The sequence below is a fragment of the Pteropus vampyrus genome, unplaced genomic scaffold (assembly GCF_000151845.1).
Source record: "Pteropus vampyrus isolate Shadow unplaced genomic scaffold, Pvam_2.0 Scaffold2, whole genome shotgun sequence".
Taxonomy (NCBI): domain Eukaryota; kingdom Metazoa; phylum Chordata; class Mammalia; order Chiroptera; family Pteropodidae; genus Pteropus; species Pteropus vampyrus.
The window spans coordinates 19,314,094-19,319,585 of NW_011888783.1; positions in this window are offsets into that span (position 1 = coordinate 19,314,094).

Genomic DNA, 5,492 nt, shown 5'->3' on the forward strand with positions numbered 1-5,492 from the left:
AATGTAGGGGTAGAAGTAAAGAGGACAGCGTGAAGAGAAGGCAGCAAACCTAAAGGTAAGGGGTTAAGGTTGTTTTCGAAATGCTTGAGGTAGCTGCCGCTTTCTCACGAACGCCATCCCGCCCCCCAGCAATGCACGCAGGAGGGAGCCGCCAGGGCTGATTTGCACACTATGGGTTAACCTGGAAGCTTTGAGAAAAACAGGGAGCAGCAGGGCCAGAGATTCAGGTTACCGTTTTAGAGCAGAGCAGCTGGAAGGAGCAGCCTCCAGTCTTCCTGGTGACAGCCCATCCAATCATACGTCCATGTGCTACACCAGAAAGTTCATTTTCTTGTTCCCCCCCCCCCAAAAAAAGCCAATATCACATTTTCATTTCTCATTCATTTATTTATTTGCAAGATTTTATTGAGTGCCCGATATGGCTAGGCTTGTAATAGGGGGGTAAAAGATGGTCCATAGCTCTCGTGGAGCTTAGAGTCTAGCCATCTTAAGGAAGGCGACCAGTATTAAAGGAACACCAGAGGCCCAGCGTGTTTCTCAGAGTATGGTCTAAAAGATGCAAATGGACAATGTTGGACTGTATATGACAACAGAATACTGAACCATATAAACAGCCCAGAAGACAAACCACAACGTCTGAAGTAATTGGACCAGAACAGGACTGGTCAAGATTGCCAACTTCCATCTTTTTACCCCTACTTCCCACTCAGGACCAACGAGAGAAAGCCAAATACGCTCCCTAAACCAATCACATAAAATACTCTCTGCTTCTAGTAGTTGGCCTCTAGCTTTCCCAGGCCAGCAACCGCCAATCAGAGCACACCTGAGACCTTCTCTCTTTTTTTTTTTTTTACTTTTACATAAAGCTTTCCCACTCCCCTGCCTGCCTTTGAGCCTCTGCCAAAGGTAAGCCATAGTGGCTGACTCTCTGCTACAGCAGAATTTGAATAAACAGCATGTTTGCTCTCATTTAGGTGGTGTTAGTTTAATTCCACATGTCAGACCATCTCAATTGAATGATGTGGGGTGCTGGTTATACAGCACCACCATCTAGACTTCTCTGGGCTGAAGACCTAGAAATCTGTATTTTATTCAAGGGCATCAAGTGATTTTTTTGCACAGAAGAATGTATGTCGGACCAAAAATGGAAGAAAAACAAAAGGTTTAATACCCCCAACATCTGGTAAACAGTTTAGTAGAGAAGTAAATGAAATTTAGTTTCAGCCTTAAGGTTTATCTCTGCCATTAATCTAATATGTAACCTTAAACAAGTTACTAACCTTCTCAGATCCTAGTTTTATGATTTGTAAAACAGAAAATATCAATACTTTCTAAACCTTGAATAAAGTTATTGGAAAGATAAAATTACGAATGTAAAAGCACTCAGGACATGGCTTGTTATTATAATGAAAGCATATTTACACAATTCTCTATCACAATCTCAATTTGGAAATTAGCATCTTAATATTTCTTTTAAAAATTATGAACTTTATAGTTAACTGTAATTATAGTGATAAGTGATTCTTGAATAATAGAATTACTATTGTCATTTGTGCAGTTATTTTATATTGCTGCATAGACCACTTAAAACTTTGCTTCCATTGCCTGATGTTCCCTCATTGTGAGTTACTGCTTAAAAGTGTATATCAGTTCTATGCCAATTATATGTCAATAAAAAAAGACCAAGAAAAGTATCTATGAGTATATATTAGACTGCTTCAACTTGCCAAGAGAAGAGCAGATCCTAAAGGGTACTGCCAGCAGTTCCTCTTTATCACATGTTTTATCAAAAAGACCATTGCAAATGCTAATAGATTTGATACACTCAGAAACATATAATTAGCATTCATAAGTTAAATAAATTAATAACTCTGTTCAAGATAACAAATGTGTCATCTGTGACTCCAAGTCTTAAGGAAATAAAGAACTACCATGGAGATGAGACAAAAATGACTCTTGGCAGATATGAAGCTTGGCATGGAGTTGGATGCCATTTGACATCACACTTTTTTCAAAAGACTCTTGGTCTAAAAATAATTTTATTTATTGTTTTTACCTTATTAGTACATCTTTCCACTAAGTAGTGCTATGTCATTAAATGTTTGATATGGTAATTGTGATATCATTATCAATGTGTGTAAATGGTGAGTATATACAGGAAATTTTGTATACTTCATTTCATACTGAATTAAACAAGTTGCTGCCAAGTAAAAAAAAAGTAGGTATAAGTTATAAGACCACAACATAATAGCTGTGTAAGTTGTATACTGCACAATTCCAGCTCTTTCCACTCAAGTAGAGTATAATGTGAACACTGTCCTCAGGAGTTACACAGTACACAACCAGCACAGGTGTATGGGGGCTGCCCTGGAGCTGATATGTCTTGGCAATGCCTTTTTGTATGCTTTTTGGAAAATAAGAAAGTGAACATTCTAATAACTAAACTACAAGTACTTTTGCAAGTCAGAAGGTTTCTAATTCCTTGTTCTCAATAAAAGTCAAAGAGCATTTTTGACAAATAACTTAGAGTCCATGAAATGGGTGGCACTGTTATAATAGAATTTCTCTCATTCCCATCTACTAGTCTCTGTGACATATTTTCTCAGGGATTATATCTATAGAAATTAAAAATGAATATCATTGATCCTAAACTCTCATTCCAGAAGTAAGCAATACTCCGCCAAAGATTTATGGTCTAAATAAAAATAACCCAATTCATCACACTGAAATAATTTTTGATAAATTTTTACTTTTGATCAAAAATATTGTTTGATACATTATAATTGTAATGTTAATTAGCCCAGAATTTTTTTACTACTTAAGAATCAAGGCCATAAAACAGTTAAAATTGTTATTTATGTACATTTTTGTTGCAGAGAAGTTTAACAGATGGCTAATAAAATTTTTTCAAGTATAAAAATATACAGACAATCCTTTCTTTGAATGGTTCCGACATCCATAAATTTCAGTTAACATGGTTTAGTTACATAACACCAATCCCAACCCGGGGTTCAAATTTCAATGACTACAGTATATTAACTATGAGTAATTGCATAAAATACAAATTTCACCTGCTAGCTCTAGCACTTCAGTCCACGAATCACTACATAAATAACAGATGAACATCATGATCAGTGGCCAGTCATGTCTCTGCTTTCAAAGTTGTTGGTGACTGGTCACTGTACATGTTATTCAGTTCACATACAGATAGCAAAGCTTGTAGTTGTCTTACGTCCTTGTCTGCCAGTGATAAATCTATGTAATATTTTACAAAAATAGATCATTGAAAGGGGGCATTGGCCAACAAAAATGAAAGTGCAACAAATAATTGAAAAGTTATAATGCTGCAAGTGAAATCTGAACAGAACACGTTCTAGACGAAAAAGCTGACCATGAGAATGTTGACACTGCCACCATTGGAGAGACTCTAGATTTGCAGCCAGCAGAACTTGGTGCAGGTGAATTTCATGATTTAAGTGAGGAAAGCTGTTGTTGACAAAAGGGATGAAGATGTCCCAGAAGAAGTGATGCTGGCAAAAAACTTGATATTAAAGGAAGTCTTGGAGATACTTCACAACATTGTAAGTGCAAAAGATAAAATGTTGGAAACTGATCCAGATTTAGAAGTATGACAATTCATCAAGACATAGAAAGACGGGTGCTCCATATTGTAAGTTATGTGGCAAAAAGAAAGCAAGAACTATTCAAACTACTCTTGATATGTTTTTTACAAAGAAATAAAATACTTTAATTCTCAACATTTATAATTGCAGTGTACTAAGTTAATATTGGTTTTACTATGTTTTTCATTTTCCTACATATTTATAACTGACAGAGTTTTTAATGTTCTGACAAAATAATGTAAAGGTTACAGGACAATTATAATTTTTTTCCAGTGTTATTAAGATTCTTTGCATTGTAATCTTGTATGGTCATTTTTATGGTCCTTCCTTACCTTGCAAAGTGAGGACTGCCTGTATTTTCAGAAGGACAACATTCTCTGGGAGAAGTGGAATGGAAATATGAGCTCAATTAGAAAAAGAATGAGATAAAAATTTCCTACTATTAAAGAATAGTTTGTTTATATATTTTTAAACGAATGACGGTAGGTTTAAAATTACTATAGTTAGCTTTTACTCAATAAATTTAAAGGTTTTATTTTTAAATCTATGAAAAAGTCATCATTTACAACATCAGAAATTATAACATTGGTTAACATATGATGGAAAGTTTCAATATCAATCTGAAAATGTGGAGATGAGTAGTTTTTCAAAGTTATTTTGGGGGTATTCAAAAAAACATGAAAGACCAAGGGTCTATTATTAAAACAAGAACTAGCGTGCCACTCTTTGGTGGGGGGAGGGTCATTTAAAAGATAGCAGTTTATTGAGAATGTTTTTGGTTGCCACCACAGTTAAAGCTCAATTCCAGATAATACAAAGGATCATAAAGTAGAAGCAATAGAAACCCAAAACTTCCAATGAGAAAAAGAATATAAGAGCTCTGGCTCAAATAAACTAAGACAGACTGATACTCTTAAATAAGCGAAAGAACACTCTCCAATGACTCCCTCATTCAGTGAAAGGTGAAGTACTTACAATGGCCTCCTGGACCCCGCCCTGCTTCTGTCCTCACCAGGAATGGTGCTGCCTCAGGGCCTTACTTCTAGCTGTTCCCTTTGCATGCACTGTTCTTCACCAACCCCTCCCCACCCCCAATGCTACATGACCTGATGCTCATCTCCATCAGAATTTTGCTCAAATACTAACTCTCAGTGTGGCCTTCTTTTACCGACCTATTTAAAATTATTCCCCTTCCCTGCTTTATTTTAATCCATAGTATTTATTACCATCTATAATATTACATATTTTGCTTATTTATGAGTTTATTGTATAATTTCTCCCACTAGAATGAAAGCTCTATGAAAGTGACTTTCGTCTGTTTTGTTCCTGGTTATATCGCCAGTTCATTCCTGTATTCCCAGAATAGTGCCTGCCATATAACAGGTGCTCAATAAATATTTGTTGTATAAATGAAAACGTGAATGGATTAAAAGGCTTTCAGAATTTCCTTTAAAAACTTGCTCAAGGGCTTATAATTCTCTAAGAAATTACATAAATGACTTAATCTGCAGACGCTGCCTTACCGTAGCATATGGCCTAAAAATTTTGTTTTCATTTCGAATTCAAAGCATCTGGTTTTTCCCTTCCGTTCATTCTCTCTGACATCACTCTTATCAGGTTTTCACTTCTCACTTGGCTTATTGCAAGATTTTCCTGTGTCAGTCCCTACCCTTTCCTCCCAAGCCATATACTACATTTATCCTCACCAAACATCACATTTTTCACATCATTTCTCTTTACTTGCTGCTAAGAGCTATCTGGAAAAAATTCAAACTCAATTGATTAGCTTTCAAACCTGTCCATAATTAGCCAAATCCTACTTACAAAGCTTTATTCCACTATTCCCCGGTTTCAATCCTTAACCTCATC